At 35.0% G+C, this 23,538-nt stretch overlaps 1 protein-coding gene across 3 annotated transcripts in view; it reads right to left on the minus strand.

The window, feature by feature from the left end:
• CCSER1 (coiled-coil serine rich protein 1) overlaps nt 1-23,538 on the minus strand; it is a 1,484,089-nt gene that overhangs the window by 234,292 nt on the left and 1,226,259 nt on the right. The gene's annotated exons all lie outside the window — the stretch shown is intronic.

A 23,538-nucleotide genomic window follows, 5' to 3' on the forward strand; every position in this document is an offset into this window, starting at 1 on the left:
GGTTGCCTTAGGCAATGTGTTAAAATGCAGCTGGTTTTGTAAATAACTTACGTTTATTTCAAGTGCTAGGTCTGAGGCTCAGTGGCTGAATTACTCTAGAAATGAATACACGGATATAGGAGCACGAAGAAGCAGGGGCAGGGATCATGGCAGGAGCCAAGCAAACATATATTCTTCATATTTCATTCTGTGCAAAAGTAACTGACTACATTCAATAGCTGTTTATGAGATTTGCAAAAGCTTAGTTTCTATGAAGTTGGAGTAAGGTGAGTTGTGTTTTACAAAAGCAGTAACTTGAGGCAGAGTCTTGAGCCCCATAAAACCAGGTTACTTACTTCTAGAAAAGAGTAGCCAGTCAAAGCAGGGAATTTTTTTCTCCCTCTCATTTACCCATTACTTACCTGGCGTTCCTTAAAGCGTCCAGCATCTCTTCATGAAAATAAAATTAATAAGATTCCTGTGATATAAAAAACACCCTATTTCCACTTTTTCTCCCAGAAACCTGGATAAACTTTCTAATCTCAGTGATTTAGGACAAATTAAGTGGACCCCCTTATTGTACATAATTCATCCTGTGGACTCCTCAAATCCTTCAGTTGACCCCGCTGTGACCAGATCTCCTCAGAGGCACCTCAGTCCACACATCCATCTCATTTCCAAGATAAGGTACTCTGCTGGGATAGCAGCTTTGCATGCTCCATCGGGCTGCGTTTGGAAAGTAGTTAAACTTACACTCCTTCTTTGCCAGCAACTAGCAAGTTCCCTGAATCTGTCCTCACATAATGGCTGCACTCACTTGATGTAGTCACATCCCTATTTGGGCACGGGTGATGGTGTATTACAAAGTGAGACCTCCAGCATGTTTGCCATTGAATCTATATAGGTTCAAAGGAACATTTTACTCCTGTAACTGACCAGCACAGTTATATGCTCAGACTTAGGGAGAGTACTTGAGAGCAAGCTGTCTTCCTAAAGCTTTACTGATCAGACAAGTGCACAAAGAAAACCAGGTTGAGTAATTTGACCAAAATGCATGACCCATATTATTTTGAAAGTTTCATCTTTCAAAAATGGGAAAATGCTGGCTTAATCACAAGATCAAGAATATTAGGAAAGATACATTAGTACTACACATGCATTAATTCTATTATAATGCCTATTTTTAATAGTTCTATTGAATTTAAAGACATTTTATTTATCTTAATATAGAGCTTTCTTAATTTATCACAGAGGATGTGAAAAAATATAGGTCACTCATCAGAGTTTAATTTTCAAAGAAAAAAGCAGTGGGATAGCAAATTCTTTTTCTCTATTACACATTTAAAGTAGCATAGCAATACATCTAGATGCTTTTTTGTTGATATGTTAGAAACAACTTTACTAAGTGAATACTTTAACTGCTGTTTTATACTTCATTAATTTTTGCTGGTGTTTTAAATTTTGCTTTCTGTCATGGAAAATAGATTCAAAACAAACATTCAATGCTATTAAATTTTCAAACTTATTTGAAATTAAAAGGAATATAGTTTTCTAAAACTGTGATCTAGTTGAAGATTCTAATATTTAGTGCCATTAAATATTACTCTATTGCCACCTACTCCTAGTTCCCAAATGCCCTTTGTATATTCAATTTTGTCTGCTGAACTAATTAATAGTATATTACATTGGCTCAAGAGTAAAATACAGAGCCATCTTAAATTTTCTAAAGACGTTGCCAAATTATTCTATTTATTTTTTAAAAAGTTATTTGAAATTATTTAATTATTGTTATTGGCCATACTGAGGAACTTATTCTAATGATGATATTGAGATATTTAAAAAACAACTACCTCTCAACAGATAGATTCTACCCTCATTTACTTTGTTATCGATAGTTTCTATAATATTTAATTTTTTACTACCTTTTCAGTTTCAATGCATTGTTTCTTCCTCTGAAAACTCTCATATGATTGAATAACCAGTCTCTGAAAATCTAACTACAGTATTACATTGTGTTCCTGAATTACTGGCAACAAGTAGGCCAGCTAACTTCTGAGGTTAGGATCACCTTATTCTGAGGTACTGCACAAACATATAAAGAAAGTACACTTTTTCTGAAGTAATCACTACCAATGACCACCGATCATAAGTTTATTTAATTTACCTTCAAAATCTTTCAGATCCAAGCATCTTGTAAATGTATAGAAGGAAAAGTAATGGGAGGGAAGAAGCAATGACATGCAATGTCAAGTTTCTAGTCAGTCTATAAACCCTCATTTAGTTGACTCTCTCTCAGCACCAGCTGTAACCCAATTAAATTCAACAGTGCACAGGTGTTCACAGGAATGACTAACACGAAAGCAGACTTCCCTTTAGGGCTCTTAAAAACTTAGAGTTCTTTAATTTCCATACACCTTCAAAATCAAACCAAACAATAAAATATAGAAAAAAAGAAATTAGATACAGCAGGGGAAAAACACAATCAGCATGAGCTATAACCCAATTAAGCTGAATAGCACTCAGGTGTTTATAAGAGCACACTCAAAATGTTACCAACACAAATTAACTTTATCTAATATATCTTAAGATTGACAAAGAATATCCATTTGTCTTCAGGTTACTTTGAAATGAGAGTTTTCTGAATTCAGGTTCATAAAAGTGGATTTCATTGCAAAATATAATACTACAAAAAATACAGATTTTCATCTAAATATCCCATCATGGTCACTTATTTTAAAATACTCATTTTAGTTCAGCAGAGGCATTCAATAGAGATTTCAATTTTTACTTACATTCCTTGAATTTCATGCACGGTTCAAAAAAATACTCTTTTTGTTCAGAAAAAGAATCCAACTATTTGGCATATTCTTTTCTAATTTTTATCAATTATTTAAATAACAAGACTTACGATCCTAGAGAGATCTAATAGAATAGATATAATAGAACATTATAGAATATAATAGAATAGATCTAATAGAATAATATGTGTTATTTACTGCATATTTATAATACCAATAATATCAGTACTGAGACAGAATAGTTAATTTCCTTTAATGTGGATCTGAAAGGCATGTCATGATTCAGATTTGCTGAGTAGAAATAATTATGTGCTGATTTTATTAGAAAACTGTCCATTATCTATTACTCCATTGGTTCGCAAGGTGTGATTCCAAACTACCAGCATCAGCTATACCTGAAAACTTGTTAAAAATACACAACCTCAGCCCTATATCTGACTTCCTTTATCAAAAACTCGAGGGGTGGGGCCTAGCAATCTCTTTATCACTTTACACAAGCCCTTCAAGTGATTCTGAGGCACTCTTAAGTTTGAGAATCACTTGTTTATTCAAATTCTGCCTTGAAGTAGATCAGAAAAATGTGCAAAACCCCCATTATACCATGGTGACTTTTGGAACAAATCAAAACTTATCAGATAATTGCCATTTTCCACATCCATACACATGACTAAATATCTAAATATAAATGCATCATTTCAAAATTTCCAACTTTTAACTACTATTCAAAAAACTTGCATGTTTTACACATAGTAACTGCACAAATGAGCTAATATATATGACTCTAAAGAAAAACCCAAAAGTGAGTATACAATTCTTATCGGAAACATCATTGCTACACACAGATATATGAACTGCTTATATTATCCCTAGAAATTTCACCTTTAGCTGGATTATACATTCTTTATGAAATTCTAAGATTTAATACAATTTGAAGTTACTCATTTTTTAGTTCAAATAGGAAAAAAAATCACAAAAGAAAATACATTTATTTCTATAATGTGTAAGTGTGTGTGTGTGCATGTGTAGGTTTCATATTGCTAACTAGTTTTGGTATGTCTACACCAGAAAATATAAGAGTTTTATTATTTGGCTGCTACTTTTTTGCTTAATCTCAGAGATAAAAAAATGCGTAAAGAGAAATATCCTGCTATTTTCGGTTCTAACCTTATATTTTACAAGAGATATCTTTTACGAGATGTCAATTTTTAAAATACTCATCCTGAGATGCAAAATAATGCACAATTTTGAAAAATTAGTTCGTTCCTAGCACAATCAGATGATATTTAATAAACTCAATACTATGATGTGACAGTATCTATTTCAGATACTACAAATAGAGTACAATTGCTGTATTGATGGGCACATATGAATAATATTCTATATGTCTATATATGTGTGTATATATGTATTGTATGTATGTATATGTGTATATGTACATATGTGCATAAACATATATAATAATTTTTCAACTTTTGAAGTTCCTAAGATCAGCATGATCTTAGAGGTTGAAAAATTAAATTGAAAAACATTTAATGAAAATGATCACTGCCAACATAGCAGATTACACATTCTTCTCAGCCTCACATAGAACATTTTCTAAAACAGACCAAATCCTGGGCCACCAAACACAACTTAACACATTTAAAAGAATATATATTACACAATATATGCTTTCAGACACAATGGAACTAAACAAGAAGTTAGCAACAGACTGCTGGTAAATCCCAAAATTCTAGAGATTAAATAACATATCTCTAGGTAACAAATGGATGAGGCTGAGCATGGTGGCTTATGCCTATAATCTCAGCACCTTGGGAGGACATGGTGGGTAGATCACTTGAGCCCAGGAGTTCAAGACCAGCCTAGGCAACATAGGGACACGCCATCTGTACAAAATAATAAAAAATTAGTGAGGCATGGTGGCACACGCCTGTAGTCCCAGCTGCTCTGATGGCTGAGGTTCAAGGATCACTTGAGCCCAGGAGGTAGAGGCTGCAGTGAGCCATGATCACACCACTGCATTCTAGCCTGGGTAACAGAGCGAGATGCTGTCTCAATAAAAAATAAAAATAACAGATAGGTGAAATCTCTGGAGAAATTTAAAAATATTTGAACTAGATGAGAGTGAAATATAATATATTAAATTTTTTGGAATGCAATGAAGCAGTGGTTAGAGGAGAATTGATAGCACAGAACTCATATTAGAAAAGAAGAACAATCTAAAATCAATCATCTAAGCTTCCACCTTAATAAATTAAATCCTAAGTAAGCATAATTAAAAAAACATAAAAATTAGAGTAGAAAAAAACTTAAAACAGGAAATAGAGAAAATCAACAAAGCCAAATGATGATCCTTGAAAAGATCAATAATATCAAAAAGCCTCTAGCTAAGCTAACTAAGAAAAAAAGAAGGCACAAATTACTAACATCAGAAGTGAGATAGGGGATATAACTACAGACCTCATGGAAACTAAAGGGATAATAAATACGAACAGCTCTAGGCCCACGTATTTGATAAGCTAAATAAAATGAACCAATTCCTTGGAGAACATAATCTGCCAAAACTCACTCAAGAAAAAATAAACAATCTGACTAGGCCTACGTTTATCAAAGAAGTTGAATCAGTAACCAATAACCTTCCAAAACAGAAACCACAGTGCCCAGATGGGTTCACTGGTGAATTCTACCAAACATCTAAGGAGAAAATTATACAAATTCTCTACACTATTATTCAGAAGATAAAAGTATAAGGAATACTTCTTTTATATATATATATATGTGTGTATATATATGTATGTATATTTATTATACTTTAAGTTCTAGAGTACTTGATTCATTCCATGAGATCAGCATTTTACCCTAATACCAAAATCAGACAAATACATTTAAAAAACTAAAACCACAGAGTGATACCTTTCATGAACACATACACAAAACTCTTTAAAATAATTAGCAAATAAAATCCAACAATATATGAAAAGAATTATAATACAGTATGCTCAAGTGTGATTTACCCCAGGTTCAACATTTGAAAGTAAATTGTTATCATCCATCACATCAACAGGCTAAAGAGGAAAAATCACATGATTATAGATTATATAAATATATGCAGAAAAAGCATTTGACAATATCCAATAGACAACCATGATAAAAAAAAAAAAACACTCATCAAACAAGCAATAGGAAAACTTCCTCAAATTGAGTTTTTAAAAAATCTACAAAAAACCTACAGCTAACATCAGGCTTAATGGTTAGAAACTCAAAATTTCTCAGTAAGATCAGAAACAAGGCAAGGATGTCCCTTTTCACCACTGGAAAGGAAATAAAAGATACGTAAGTTAGGAAAGAAGAAATAAAACTCTCTTTGTCACAGATATATGAAGATACATGATTGTATATTCACAAAATCCCAAATAATCTACAAAAAATTTCTGGAACTAGTGATTATAGCAATGTACAGGAAATAAAGTTAATATACAAAATCATCTGTTTTCTATACATAGCAATTAACAAGTGGCATTTGAAATTAAAACCACATCACCATTTGTATTAGCACCCCAAAAATAAAATACTTAGGTAAAAATCTAATAAAATATGTCTAACAAGATTTATGTGAGGCAAACTATAAACTTTGAGAAATAGATCAAAGAGAAACTAAATAAATGAACAGATATTCTCTGTTCCTGAACAGAAAGGCTCAATATCTTCAAGATGTCAATTATTAACCTGAACTACAGATTCAATACAATCCCTACCGAAATCTCAGAAAGTTGTTTTGTCGATATTTACAAACTGATTCTAAAGTTTATATGGAGAAACAAAAGACCCAGAGTAACCAACTCAATATTGAAGGGAAATAAAACAAAGTTAGAAGATGGACACTACCTAACTTTGAGACCTATTATAACGCTAGAGTAATCAGAGACAATGATTGATACTGGCAAATGAATAAGCAAATAGCTAATGGAATGGAAAAGAGAACCCAGAAATAGACCCACATATGTATAGCCAACTGATTTTTGACAAAGGAGCAGTGGCAATACAATGGAACAAAGATAGTCTTTTCAACAAATGGTGCTGGAAAAACTGGACAACCACATGCAAAAAAAAACGAATCTAGGCACTGATCTTACACTCTTCACAAAAATTAACTCAAAACAGATCATATATCCAAAAGTAAATTTTAAAACCATAAGTTTCCTAGGAGATGACAGAGGACAAAACCTAGATAACCTTAGGTATAATGTTGAATTTTTAGATATAACATCAATTGATACATTAGACTTCATTAAAATTCAGAACCTCTGCCCTGCAAAAGACAATGTTAAAAAGAATTGGAAGCCAAGCCACAAACTGTGAGAAAGTATTTGTAAAAAACATATCTGATAAAAGATTGTTATTCAAAATACATAAATTATACTTAAAATTTAACAATAAGAAAACAATCTAATTAAAACATGGACCAAAGACCTGAACATGTACTTCACCAAAAAAGATAAACAGATATTTTCAAACCATTTCTAAAGTTTAGATGGAGAAACAAAAGACCCAGAATAACCAACTCAATATTGAAGGGAAAAAAAACAAAGTTAGAAGACAGACACTACTCAACTTTGTGACCTATTATAAAGCTACCATAATCAGAGACAATGATTGATACATAGGTTAGGAAGGAAGAAACAAAACTGTCTTTGGAAAATAAGCATATGAAAAGATGCTCCACATCATGGGTCATCAGGAAATGCACATTAAAACAACCAGATACCACTACACACCTATAAGAATGGCTAAAATCGAAATCACTGACAACACTAAATGTTGGCAAAAATTTGGAACAACAGGAACTCTCAATCATTGGTGATGGGAATGTAAAATTATATAGCCACTTTGGAAGAGTTTTTCAGTTTCTTACAAACTAAACATATACTTTCCCTATGTTCCAGCAATGGTGTTCCTTGGTCTTTGCCCAAATGCATTGAAAATCATGTTCACTTAGATAATGGTACAATTATTAAAACATCTATTCTATAGTCATAATTTGATTATCCCATTTTGATGTGTATATATTTATACACCTATTGACTTATTTATAAAATTAAACAAGAAAAATTTTTAACAAAGGGGATCTCTGATCAGAGGTTACGGCAGCTTTTCCTGGTGCTTTAATAAATACCATTGTTCAAAATGAAACATATCAAGCTGGGCGTGGTGATTCATGCCTGTAATCTCAGCACTTTGGGAGGTCAAGGCAGGTAGATCACTGGAGGTCAGGAATTCAAGACCAGTTTTCACCATTTTAGTATCAATTGATCAATAATAATATTTTTCTCTAGTTAAGAAAACATATTGTTTATTTTGATATGGTGAACTAATTGCTACATTAAAATGAAAAAGTATTACTTTACTAGAATTGCTGTCAATACTGCAAGCAACATTTTTTTCTAGATTTCATGAATAATAGTCTAAAGTCCTATAGAAAACAATGGGCAAAATGTAGAAAAGGTATTAAAGAATTACCTGTCTTTTAAGTTTAACTTAAATGCTCCTTCAAGAACTTTTAACTGTTTTCCCATCCAGATGCAATCACTTCCACCTCTGAACATTCACAGTATGTTATCTTTCTTATCTGTCTTATCTTTTTTTTTATCATTTAGTTATCTTCTTGTTCCCCTTAATCTATAAGTTACTAAATCATACATTGCCTTGTAATACACAGAAAGGTACAGAGGCCCTAGTAGTCCCATCTTGTAGACAAGAAAACGGAGACCAAAGCCTCAAGGAAATCTTACTCACAAAATTAGTTAGATATTTAAACATTTAGGAGCATTTAATATATATGGCTTCCTACATAAGCAGAAGTATAATATTTCATAGATTTTGATATATCTTCTTCAATGTTCAGACATAAATGATGATCAAACCATTTTTTCTCAGTATCCTAAGTATTTTACAGTTAAATTGTCTCCTTATTTAGATTTCAGGGACTAAATGACAGAAATCTAATTTTTAAAAATATTATAGCTGAAAATCACTTCAAGCTTTCAGAAAAGTTGCAGAAATAAGGAAAAATATGTAGTCTTACCGAGATTCACCCATTGTTAATATTTGCCCTATTTGCGTCATTTGTCTCTCTCTTTATATAGGTATGTTTGTGTGTATGTCTATACACATATATTTTTTATCCCTAAATAGTAAATATTTTGGTATATATTTCTAAACAAGGGCATCCTCTTGCAGAATCAGTTTCATTATCAACTTCAGAAAATTTAACATTACTACAATATTTTCATTTAATCTATCAACAATATTCACATTTTATGAATGATCTTAATTTTGTTCTTTATAACACTGTTGTTTTTCCTCCTATACAGGATCCTGTCGAGGATTATATATTGCATTTGGTTGCCATGTCTTTTTAGTCCCCATAAATCTGGAACATTTCCTCATCCATTCTTTTTCTATCATGATATTGACATTTTTGAAGAATATGATGGTTTATGCATCTTTTTTGATTCCTTAATATAATATTTCACATTTTGAGTTTGTCTGGTGTTTGCTCATGATTAAATGCAGGTTATATATATATGTATATATGTGGGAAGGCTAATACGTAAGAGACGCTGTATCCTTTATAGGCTGTCACATGCAGAAACACAGTTCATTGCTTTCATTAACAATCACCTGGTTAAAGTGCCGTCCAGCTTCCCCAGTCTAGAGTTACTATTTTTTCTTTTCCAACTGATTGGCAGTCTGTAGGAGGACACTTTAAACCATGCTCCGCATTATAATTTCCCGCAGACTTATCATCCATTGATGATCCTTACTCCTGACTAACCTTTATTACGGTGGTTGCAAAGTGATGATTTTCCAACTCTAGTACCATCTACACATTTATCAATTGTTATTCTACTGTAAGGGAAAGCCCTCTCTTCTTCCACAGTTATGTATTTATTCAATTAAATAATCCATGTATTTGCCATCTCTTTAATACTAATATAGACTCATGAATTCTGCTGTTTAACAATTTATTATTCATTGCTATCCTTAATTATTTGGAGATTAAATTATCTCAGATTTTACGGTGAGAGCTCCTTCAAGATGTCTCCTGTGACCTTTTGATAAACTCCTATAATTTTTTCAACATCTATTATCTGACATCAAAAGTTTCTCCAGGCTTACCTTGGACTCTTGTTGCCCCAGTTCTTTAATCAGCCAGTTCTTGGTGGAACCCTGGGTCCTTTCACTGGGGAATGGTATTAAAAAAACAAACAAAATTCAGGGCACTAAAAGTGCTCACTATTCTTGGGTGTCAGAGCTTGAACATCTGTTTACTAGGAGGGCCTAGAAGCATATATGTATGCATTTGTGTGTGTGAGTGTACATATACATATATATGTATGTGTGCATGTGTATGTATACATACACACAGATATACATCTATGTTTATATATCTGTAAAAACAAACATACACATATGTATCAGAAATCATGACTTCTTACTAACATTAATTCCAATCTATCTCATGGGGTTTTCCCTTGCCTTCCTAAATTCTATATTTGTATCTCCCTTCTTCCAAAAATACACATAGAATTTCAGAATTGCGTTACCAATACCACTAAAATAAGAAAACTACTCCTAGAAGTTTTTTGTCCACTTTTCCCTTACCTTGTGGCAACAAAGGGGGCAGGCAGTAAAATCCAAAGTCACAAAAATTAAGCTTTTGTTCTTCCTTTTTCTATTTCCCCTTTCAGTTTGCTACTGCTATTCATTTGAAAACAATTGTGTTCACTGGCTTATCAGTTTTAGTTTTTCGTTTACTTCCTATCTCTTTAAATTTTTTAAATATGTAAACATTAACCTCCATCTAAAACTCAAAACAATGCAGAAAAGCATAGTCAGAGAAGCATCAGGAGCTCCCCTATTCCTCCTGCTCCATACTGCATCCATGTGTACCAGCTTAGCTTTTCTGTTTCTTTTTATTCAAATAAGTAGGTATATGCATATTGTTATTTCCTCTTCTTTATTACTCAAAAGGAAACATACTACATGTTCTTTTTTGTACTTTGCTTTTTTCACTTATCATCTTTTGGAAAATCACCCCATACCTTTCATGAATATCTTCCTCATTCTTTGTACAGATGCCTAATGCTCCATTGTATGTGTTTACCATAGTTTATTCAACTAAGTTTGGATATTTTCATAATTTACAATATTTTACAACTATAAATCATTTTTCAATGAATAACCTTGTATTTTTGTACTATTGGGCCTGTATCTTCAGGATAAATTCCTGAAAGTGCAATTCCTGCAGTCAAAGATAAATGCACAAAGAGTTTTTCTTATATATTGCCATTCCCAGATGTAATGCAACAGTGTATTTTCAAATTTTTGAGATTTTGTCAATATCATAGGTATCTCAGTGTAGTTTTGCTTTTCCATTTTCCTCGTCATTTAAAGTTGAATCTCTTTTCAGCTATTTAACAGTCTATTGTCTATTTGTATCTCCTGTAAATATTTTCTCTAAATTTTTATTTGTTCTTTGACTTTGCCTACGGTGCACTTCGTCATGCAAAGTTTTTGTGTCTGTCACTGAAATTTAACAATCTGTAATTTTGTTGCATCTGAATATTGAGTCAATTCAGAAAGCATTTCTATATAGTCATATCATATAGGATATACCCTTATGTTCATCCAGAACCTAAAATTTTCATTGTTTACATTTAATTCTCTCAACCATTTTTACATTATTCTTGCACATAATGTAAGTAATATATCTAATTGTATCTTATCCTAAATGACATTTTGTTATCCTAACAGCATTTATTTTTTTTAAAAAAGATTTTTGACTGTTTCAAATCATTTCAAAAATGCTTTTGAAAAATCTAACTTAATATCATGTTGCATTTTAATCTCATAAATAATAATAAATAATGGAAACATTTATCAGTGTGTTTCTTTAAATATTGGAATTGTTTTCCCAGTTACTTTAACAGTTTTCTAAAATGTAAACTTATTTATCTGCAATACATTTTGTCAACCATGGCTTCACTCAGCCAAACTACAAAGATTTTGCAGATCTAGGTATTAGGTTTTCTATCCTCCAGTAAAGATCCACTTTAATATCATTCATTTACAGTGACTCATTGGACTCCTACTCCACAAAAGAAGATTAAATTAACCAGCAATATTTAGGGCAAACGTCTATTATATAGCATGGAAACATTCACAAAAAAAATTTACTTTAGCTACAGCAACTGGAACAGGAATAGATTACCCACTGGGAGCCAAAGTTGATTCTTTAACAAAAACTGCAAGTTTGCTCACAGCCCTTCACCACAATCTTCCAACAGCAGTGTTGGGATTTTAAAATTGAGTCTATTGCTGAGATCCATTGAAAACATTTGTCTTCTTTGTGGTTTATAAAAGTGAAAACACTTTATGCAACACTCTACTTGCTACCTAATGATTGTCCCTCAAGATGTCAACAACAATTCCCTGTAATATAATAAAAATAAATATTCAGGCTATATTCCTTTTTCTTCACTTCATATACTTTAATCTTGTCCCTCCCACCTTCAATAAGAAACAAATAAAATATAATGGGGATTAGCAAATTTTTTCTATACACAGCAACACAGTAAATATTTCAGGCTTTGCAAGGAAAATGTCTTCTGTTGTAATTACTCAACTTTGAAACTATAGCACAAAAGTGGCTATAGTTTGTCCTAAAAAATATGATTGAACTAGTTATCCTAAACTCTTAAAGTTTCACTAGTGTTTACATCTTAGAATAGCTCCAGTTAATGGAAACCATCATTCTCAGTAAACTATTGCAAGGACAAAAAACCAAACACCGCATGTTCTCACTCATAGATGGGAATTGAACAATGCGAACACATGGAGACAGGAAGGGGAACATCACACTCCGGGGACTGTTGTGGGATGGGGGGAGCGGGGAGGGACAGCATTAGGAGATATACCTAATGCTAAATGACGAGTTAATGGGTGCAGCACACCAAAATGGCACATGGATACATATGTAACAAACCTGCACATTGTGTACATGTACCCTAAAACTTAAAGTATAATAATAATTTTAAAAAGCTGATATAAATTAAGTTGCTAAGATTCAGAATTTTTATATAAAATTTATTGTTTATAGATTGCCATCAAATAAAGTTTTTCAGAAAAAAAAAGAATAGCTCCAGTTAAATTTATTAAGAAGCATAAATTCAAAAAATTTGCACCAAAGTTGAGGCTTTAAAGGAATAGTGTTTCCCTAGTTACAAGCAGCAACTCATGTTTGGTATCATATTGTTTTAATTTATTAACTCTCACCTTCTGATCTCCTTTTTGAAAAAAAAAAGTGAGATAACATGAAGAAAAAATGGTTAGGCAAGCCTGAAGAATGAATGATTGTGATACTTCATATTAAGAACATGTCTTTAAAATGCTCAATACCTTTATCATATAATTACCATCTTTTTGGCCTTTGAACTTAATGCACAATACAGGCATACATCAATACTGCAGGTTTGGTAGCTGATGACTGCAATAAAGTGAATGTTGCAATAAAGTGAATCACACAATTTTTTTGGTTTTCCAGTGAATGTAAAAGTTATGTTTATGCCACACTGTAAAATACTGAACGTGTAATAGCATTATGTTAAAAATGTACATATCTTAATTTAAAAATCCTTTATTGCTAACAAAAAAAATGCTAATGATCATCTGAGTCTTCAGTGAGTCAGAATCTTTTATCTGGTGGAGAGTCCTGCCTCGATAGTGATGGATGATAACTTAATCAGGGCTGTGGTTGCTGCTAGTTTTGGTGGCTGTGGGCCATTCTTAAAATAAGACAAGGGGGCGGTTCCCAGATGGCCGAATAGGAACAGCTCCAGTCTACAGCTCCCAGCATGAGCGACACAGAAGACGGGTGATTTCTGCATTTCCAACTGAGGTACCAGGTTCATCTCACTGGGGCTTGTCAGACAGTGGGTGCAGCCCACCAAGTATGAGCCAAAGGAGGGCAAAGGATTGCCTCACCCAAGAAGTGCAACGGGTCAGGGAATTCTCTTTCCTAGCCAAAGGAAGCTGTGACAGACGGCACCTGGAAAATCAGGTCACTCCCACCCTAATACTGCACTTTTCCAGTGGTCTTAGCAAATGGCACACCAGGATATTATATCCCATGCCTGGCTCAGAGGGTCCCATGCCCACGGAGCCTCATTCATTGCTAGCACAGCAGTCTGAGATTGAACTGCAAGGCAGCAGTGAGGCTGGGGGAGGCGTGCCCACCATTGTTGAGGCTTGAGTAGGTAAACAAAGCAGCCAGGAAGCTTGAACTGGGTAGAACCCACTACAGCTCAAGGATGCCTGCCTGCCTCTGTAGACTCCACCTCTGGGGACAGGGCATAGCTGGACAAAAGGCAGCAGAAACCTCTGCAGACTTAAATGTTCCTGTCTGACAGCTTTGAAGAGAGTAGTGGTTCTCCCAGCACAGAGTTTGAGATCTGAGAACTGACAGACTGCTTCCTCAATTGGGTCCCCGACCCCTGAGTAGCCTAACTGGGAGGAACTCCCCAGTAGGGGCAGACTGAAACTTCACATGGCCAGGTACCCCTGTGAGACAAAGTTTCCAGAGGAATAATCGAGCAGAACCATTTGCTGTTCAGCAATATTCGCTGTTCGGCAGCCTCCACTGCTGATACCCAGGCAAAGAGGGTCTGGAGTGGACCTCCAGCAAACTCCAACAGACCTGCAGCTGAAGGTCCTGACTTTTAGAAGGAAAACTAAGAAATAGAAAGGACATCTACACCAAAACTCCATCTGTACGTCACCATCATCAAAGACCAAAGGTAAATAAAACCACAAAGATGGGGAAAAAACAGAGAAGAAAAGCCGAAAGTTCTAAAAATCAGAGTGCCTATCCCCCTCCAAAGGAATGCACCTCCTTGCCGGCAACGGAAAAAAGCTAGACAGACAATGACTTTGACAAGTTGAGAGAAGAAAGCTTCAGACGATCAAACTTCTCGAAGCAAAGGAGGAAGTTCGAACCCATCACAAAGAAGCTAAAAACCTTGAAAAAAGATTAGACGAATGGCTAACTAGAATAACCAGTGTAGAGGAGTCCATAAATGACCTGATGGAGCTGAAAACCATGGCAAGAGAACTATGTGGCGAATGCACAAGCTTCAGTAGCCAATTCGATCAACTGGAAGAAAGGGTATCAGTGATTGAAGATCAAATGAATGAAATGAATGGAGAAGAGAAATTTAGAGAAAAAAGAGTAAAAAGAAATGAACAAAGCCCCCAAGAAATATGGGACTATGTGAAAAGACCAAATCTACATCTGATTGGTGTACCTGAAAGTGACGGGGAGAATGGAATCAAGTTGGAAAACACTGTGAGGAAGTTTTTATCCAGAAAAACTTCCCAAACCTAGCAAGACAGGCCAACAATCAAATTCAGGAAATACAGAGAATGCCACAAAGATATTCCTCGAGAAGAGCAACTCCAAGACACATAATTGTCAGATTCACCAAAGTTGAAATGAAGGAAAAAATCTTAATGGCAGCCAGAGAGAAAGGTCGAGTTACCCACAAAGGGAAGCCCATCAGATAAATGGCGGATCTCATGGCAGAAATTCTACAAGCCAGAAGAGAGTGGGGGCCAATATTGAACATTGTTAAAAAAAAGAATTTTCAACCCAGAATTTCATATCCAGCCAAACTAAGCTTCATCAGTGAAGGAGAAATAAAATCCTTTATAGACAAGCAAATACTGAGAGATTTTGTCATCACCAGGCCTGTGCTATAAGAGCTCTTGAAGGAAGCACTAAATGTGGAAAGGAACAATCAGTAGCAGCCACTGCAAAAACATGACAAACTTTAAAGAACATTAATGCTAGGAAGAAACTGCATCAACTAAGGAGCAAAATAACCAGCTAAAATCATAATGATAGGATCAAATTCACCCATAACAATATTAACCTTAAATGTAAATGGGATAACTGCTCCAATTAAAAGACACAGATTGGCAAATAGGATAAAGAATCAGGACCCATCAGTGTGCTGTATTCAGGAGATCCATCTCAAGTGCAGAGAAATACACAGGCTCAAAATAAAGGGATGGAGGAAGATCTACCAAACAAATGGAAGACAAAAAGGCCGGGGTTGCAATCCTAGTCTCTGATAAAACAGGCTTTAAACCAACAAAGATCAAAAGAGAAAAAGAAGGCCATAACATAATGGTAAAGGGATCAATTCAACAAGTACAGCTGACTATCCTAAATATATATGCACCTAATACAGGAGCATCCAGGTTCATAAAGCAAGTTGTTAGAGACCTACAAAGAGACTTAGATTCCCACACAATAATAATAGGAGACTTTAACACCTCACTGTAAACATTAGACAGATCAATGAGAGAGAAAGTTAAAAAGGATATCCAGGAATTGAAATCAGCTCTGCACCAAGCAGATCTAATAGACATCTACAGAACTCTCCACCCCAAATCAACAGAATATACATTCTTCCCAGCACCACATTGCACTTATTCCAAAATCGACCATGTAGGTGGAAGTAAAGCACTCCTCAGCAAATGTAAAAGAACAGAAATTACAACAAACTGTCTCTCGGACGACAGTGCCATCAAACTAGAACTCAGGATTAAGAAACTCACTCAAAGCTGCTCTACTACACAGAAACTGAACAACCTGCTCCTGAATGACTACTGGGTACATAACGAAATGAAGGCAGAAATAAAGATGTTCTTTGAAACCAATGAGAACAAAGACACAACATACCAGAATCACTGGGACACATTTAAAGCAGTGTGTAGAGGGAAATTTATAGCACTAAATGCCCACAAGAGAAAGCAGGAAAGATCCAAAATTGACACTCTAACATCACAATTAAAAGAACTAGAGAGCAAGACCAAATGCATTCAAAAGCTAGCAGAAGGCAAGAAATAACTAAGATCAGAGCAGAACTGAAGGAGATAGAAACACAAAAAACCCTTCAAAAAATCAATGAATCCAGGAGCTGGTTTTTTGAAAAGATCAACAAAAATGATAGACTGCTAGCAAGACTAATAAAGAAGAAAAGGAGAAGAATCAAATAGATGCAATAAAAAATGATAAAGGGGATATCACCACCAAACACACAGAAATACAAACTACTATCAGAGAATACTATAAACATCTCTATGCAAATAAACTAGAAAATCTAGAAGAAATGGATAAATTCCTGGACACATACACCCTCCCAAGACTAAACCAGGAAGAAGTTGAATCTCTGAATAGACCAATTACAGGCTCTGAAATTGAGGCAATAATTAATAGCCTACCAACCAAAAAAAGTCCAGGACCAGACGGATTCACAGCCGAATTCTACCAGAGGTACAAGGAGGAGCTAGGACCATTCCTTCTGAAATGATTCCAATTAATAGAAACAGAGGGAATCTTCCCTAACACATTTTATGAGGCCAGCATCATCCTGAAACCAAAGCCTGGCAGAGACACAACCAAAAAAGAGAATTTTAGACAAATATCCTTGATGAACATTGATGCAAAAATCCTCAATAAAATACTGGCAAACCGATTCCAGCAGCACATCAAAAAGCTTATCCATTATGAACAAGTGGGTTTCATCCCTGGGATGCAAGGCTGGTTCAACATACACAAACCAATAAACATAATCCAGCATATAAACAGAACCAAAGACAAAAACCACATGATTATCTCAATAGATGCAGAAAAGTCCTTTGACAAAATTTAACAGCCCTTCATGCTAAAAACTCTCAATAAATTAGGTATTGATGGGACGTATCTCAAAATAATAAGAGCTATTTATGACAAACCTGCAGCCAATATCATACTGAATGGGCAAAAACTGGAAGCATTCCCTTTGAAAATGGGCACAAGACAGGGATGCCCTCTCTCACCACTCCTATTCAACATAGTGTTGGAAGTTCTGCCCAGGGCAATCAGGCAGGAGAAAGAATTAAAGGCTATTCAGTTAGGAAAACAGGAAGTCAAATTGTCCCTGTTTGCAGATGACAAGATTGTATATTTAGAAAACCCCATCATCTCAGCCCAAAATCTCCTTGAGCTGATAAGCAACTTCAGCAAAGCCTCAGGATACAACATCAGTGTGCAAAAATCACCAGCATTCTTATACACCAATAACAGACAAACAGAGAGCCAAATCATGAGTGAACTCCCTTTCACAATTGCTTCAAAGAGAATAAAATACCCAGGAATCCAACTTACAAGGGATGTGAAGGACTTCTTCAAGGAGAACAACAAACCACTGCTCAACGAAATAAAGGAGGACACAAACAAATGGAAGAACATTCCATGCTCATGGATAGGAAGAATCAATATCATGAAAATGGCCATACTGCCCAAGGTAATTTATAGATTCAATGCCATCCCCATCAAACTACCAATGACTTTCTTCACGGAATTGGAAAAATCTACTTTAAAGTTCATATGGAACCTAAAAGGAGCCCACATGGCCAAGACAATCCTAAGCCAAAAGAACAAAGCTAGAGGCATCATGCTACCTGACTTCAAACTATACTACAAGGCTACAGTAACCAAAACAGCATGGCACTGGTATCAAACAGAGATATAGACCAATGGAAGAGAACAGAGCCCCGAGAAATAATACCACACATCTACATGTTAAGTTATAATGGAGATTAAGTAGTCAACATGTTTCCATTGGGATTTCAAGGAGTGGAGGGGAAGATTTATTAACAGAGACTGATAGTAGACTATCCTCTACTAAAAAAAAAAATACAAAAAAAAAATTAGCTAGGCGTGGTTGGTGTGTGCCCATAGTCCCAGCTACTCAGGAAGCTGAGGCAGGAGAATCACTTGAACCCAGGAGGCAGAGGTTGCAAGAGCCAAGAACATGCCACTGCACTCCAGCCTGGTGACAGAGCGAGACTCTGTCAAAAAAACAAAAACAAAAACAAAAAACTACAGATTAATTGAGAAATAAGAGATACTTTGGACCTGGGACCTTGTTAATGTATTTGAAGGGTTTGTCTAATTGATAGCCAATCTTCTATTTATTCATTAAATCATTAACTCTCAAAACATTTATGAAAACAACTACTTTGTGGAAAACATACAGTAAAGAGAAATGTAAAGAATTTGAAAAATCTTAAAATCTGGGACTATAATTCTGGAGACAAAGATAACAAGAATTGCTCAAAAATTCCTGCAAATTACAAAAATGAGAATTATATTACTTAGCTTTCCTCAAGTGAAAAACCATCCCAACATCTCAATAGCTTACAAAAACAAATATTTATTTGATACTATGTGTTAGAAATGGAAGTCATCTGCTGGATCTCTGATCTACATGTGGCCTTGTTTCATCACCGAGGCTATAGGAGCAATCCCCTTTGGGTAGTCCATGTTCAAAGCAGAGGGGAAAGAACAAAAGTACTGAAAGAACCTAGCAATGCCCATTAACTCCTCTGCTGAGCTGTAACATAAATCACATCCATTCACATTCCATTGTCCAAACTGGGTTACAGAGCCAAAGCCAAAAATCAAAAGAACAGGGATGAAAGCTCTGCCTATAGAACACATAGAAGTCACTTCACGATGAGTGTGAAAACCCTTATGAGAAAAGGTAAGGACTGTTGAGAATAAGTAAAGCAATCTACCACAGAAGGATTCTGTGTTTTCCTACCATAGCAGGATTGAGATGTCTCCTCATCAATAGTACCTGTTCATGCTTCCTTTTCATTTCAAGAATTAGTCAATTCCATATTTGTATTATGTTGGCAATTTATCTAGAATAAAATCATTGTTAGTTCTGAAAATATAGAAACTGATTTACAGGGAAATTTTTGTAAACTTTATAGTAATGCAGAGAAACATTTTGTCAACTTTACAGTTACTTTTTCCAGTATAAAAGACTGATTAAAGTAAATAAAATTGCTACCAAACTAAAATATGTTAATTATAAATGTTTGATCTATAAAATTGTATGGCAATTATGAATCTAGGAGACAACAGAGGAGCTAAAATAAGCTCCCTCAAAGAAATATAAAAATTTTAAAAAGCATGATAAAATATTGAGCATAAAACATATCTCTTATGTGTTTTTAGAAGAAAAGAAACAACTAAAATGTATGTTTTTAAGTAGTAGAAAAATGTGTAATTCTGCCAAGAATTACAGAAGCAATATTCAGCTGGTAAAGGCAAATAAGAAAGAAAAAATATGCTACACATTTAACAAGTCTGTTGTTTTGAACATTATGGTCTTCCTGCTGTTATATTTGCTAAAGGGCATATAACTATTATTAAGTGGGAGCCAAAAATCACAGAATAGACCAAATGGAGCATATTACTGTGAGTAAATATTTGAGAACATTGAATTTAATATTAGCTTCTGTTGAACAAGAACAGACTTCATTGTAAGTTATGGATCTGACCACATGGTTATCATAAAAGTTTTAGTTATCTCTTCTGACATCCTAGGGAGAAAATAGAAGGGAAATGCAGAGATAAAAAAAAATACTTCAGGCAAGCTAAGAAATTATTTCTTTAAAATTCATCCACCCATGGAAAAATACTATCATTATATTTTTACCAAATATCCACATAGGAAAATTGTATACTACATTTATTCTCATATATTTTATGTAATAACAGAGGCTAAGAATAAATGCTATCCAAGCCCACTCAAAAAGTAAGACACGTTTGTCATTCAAAACATTGCCTGAAAGTATAATAAACTTGCCAGATATTTCTTTAGAATGACTGACATACACAGAGCTACTCACAAAATAATCAGAAAAACTATGTAAGGAATAATTCCAGGTGATACTCCACCAAAAAACAGATGGAATGGCTGGTTGGCATGTGATCATAGGGATATTCACCACATGAAAAAGCCAAGAACCAGAAGATGAGAACCAGGTAGTATTGAGAGAGGAAAGTCTTGAATAGAGGAAGGTAAAGAAGAAAATCCATGACATAGTAATGTGTGAGAGTGGACATGATGCTCCCTGTATGAGACAAGATTATAAGAGGGTAGAAACTATGACTAGGCACGCCTACTGGTAAAGAGCAAAGAAGGCAAACATAAAAAGAGCAGTCCAGAGACTCCAGAAGTGACCTAGAGAAAAAGATAAAGAACAATCTCAAGAATTCCCTATGCTCCAGTTCCATGGTCAGAACATTTGTGCCTTAAAAAAAAAAAAAGAAAGAAAGCAAGAAAGCCCTTCCTCCCAGGAAACTTCCATGGGTCTCATCCTTACAACCATGAATTCAATTAATATGTATATTTAATATTTAACTTTTTTTCTTTTGGAGATAGGATCTCACTCTGTCACCTATGCTGGAATGCAGTGGTGTAATCTTGGCTCACTGCAACCTCCACCTCCTGGGCTCAAGTGATCCTCCCACCTCAGCCCCCCAAGTATCTTCGGCTACAGGCTCAATCCACCATAACAAACAAACTTTGTATTTTTTTCTCTTTTCTTTTGGTGTTTTCACCATGTTGCCCAGGCTGGTCTCAAACTCCTGAATTCAAGCAATCCACCCGCCTCAGCCTCCCAAAGTGCTAGGATTATAGGCGAGAGCCACTGTGCTCAGCTCTTAATATTTTGACTTTTTAAAAATTTTTGATTGCTGCTAATTATCCTGCTGAATTAATACGTGATTTTCAATTTCAAAATAAGTGCAAAGGCAAACAAAATTTACAAACTATATTTGGTAATTATACTGTTCATTGTGTGCAAACCCATTGACAGGAAGAAATATATATTGCTTATTGTACTGTTGATGATATATAGTGAAACTGCATAATTACATTGCATGGGATAAAGCAAATGGTATAGTGTTAACAACCAGGATTACCAGCATGAGAGAAAGGACATGCAAATGCAAGTTCAATAAGATTATGTATAAGTCCTGTAATTCTAAATTTGAATTGAATGGATCAGTATGAACTTATGTTGTAGCATGGTAGCTCCGTTTACTCAAAAGGTCAAGAATCAGGAGACACAGGACAATCTACTGAAAGAGATTTAAGAGACATATAAACTAATTTAAATGGACTCTGAGTCAAACTTACTCTTAAAATAATATTTGAGAAATGTGAATCCTGATGGAATATTTGATGATATTAAAAATTATGACTATTTTTGTGTGATAATAGTATTGTGATTTTTGTTTAGAGATTCACAGTAAAATATTTACAGATAAATGATACAATGCTGGGATTTGTTTCCAAAGCCCACTCAAAAAATATGACAAAGTCCTAGCAGGAAGAATAGGTGAGAGGACCGGGCACAGTGGCTCACGCCTGTAATACCAGCACTTTGGGTGGCCGAGGCGGACGGATCACCTGAGGTCAGGAGTTCGAGACCTGCATGGCTAACATGGTGAAACCCCATTTCTACTAAAAATACAAAAAATTAGTTGGGCATGGTGGCAGCGCCCTGTAATCCCAGCTACTCGGGAAGCTGAGTCAGGAGAATCACTTGAACCTGGGAGGCAGAGGTTGCAGTGAGCTGAGATCGTGCCATTGCATTCTAGCCTGGGCAACAAGAGCAAAACTCCATCTCACCCCTACCCCCCAAAGAAGGTGAGAGTTCAGAAGAAATATTGGCTATGAATTGTTAACTGTTGAAATAGGTGATGCATACATAAAGATTTATTGTACTCTAATTTTACATAAATCTTTGATACCAGCGACAAAGCCACTGGGAACTTCTCATGGGCTAGACACTGTGCTCCACACTGGATAATGCATTCATGTCCAAATCATGGACCTACCTATTCAAAACATCAACTCCCTTTATTGATTGTAGTCTTAGGTTCATGGAGGTCTCCCTCTGACCATGCCACTCCATCCCTGTCACAAAGTGGCCCTATGCAAAGTGACTGACAATTAGTATTGACTCCCTAAATGTTTTCCAGATGAATTAAATAAGGAAAAAATAATTTAATTGTTTTAAAAAATATTTTATCAAATTAATATTCCTTTATAAATTACTAAATTGGCAATTTGTTTAATAAATGTACACATGAGTTCAGCTATAAAGAGTCTGATTCTGTACCACTGAACGAAAACACACTAATTAATTCATTGGTTTGCCTAGATCCTCTCTAATTTTGTTTAATTTAAAATATAATATCACCTACTTTGTACATTATGCTCTAAAAAATACAAACTGTAATGTGTTATTGAAAGTAATATTTCAAGTTGGCATTCCAGATAGAGAATCAAAAATGTGCAGGGCAGGCTGGGCGCGGTGGCTCACGCTTGTAATCCCAGCACTTTAGGAGGCCGAGGCAGGCGGATCACGAGGTCAGGAGATCGAGACCACGGTGAAACCCCGTCTCTACTAAAAATACAAAAAATTTAGCTGGGCGTGGTGGCGGGCACCTGTAGTCCCAGCTACTCAGGAGGCTGAGGCAGGAGAATGGCGTGAACCCGGGAGGCGGAGCTTGCAGTGAGCCGAGATTGCGCCACTGCACTCCAGCCTGGGCGACAGAGCGAGACTCCATCTCAAAAAAAAAAAAAAAAAAAAAAAAAAAAAAATGTACAGGGCATTTCATGATATAGAATCTTTTCTCTCTTGGAACTTAACTACTAGTCTGCTTAAAAAGAAAATGAATAAGTTTCTATGCATGTATGATGCATGCATGGATGTAGTTATTGTTTACCTCAGGTCAGCCTATTAATACAGCACAATAATATTTCTACACTGTCCAAATAAT

This window comes from Symphalangus syndactylus, chromosome 10 (genome assembly GCF_028878055.3).
Source record: "Symphalangus syndactylus isolate Jambi chromosome 10, NHGRI_mSymSyn1-v2.1_pri, whole genome shotgun sequence".
In the NCBI taxonomy this organism is placed as follows: Eukaryota; Metazoa; Chordata; class Mammalia; order Primates; family Hylobatidae; genus Symphalangus; species Symphalangus syndactylus.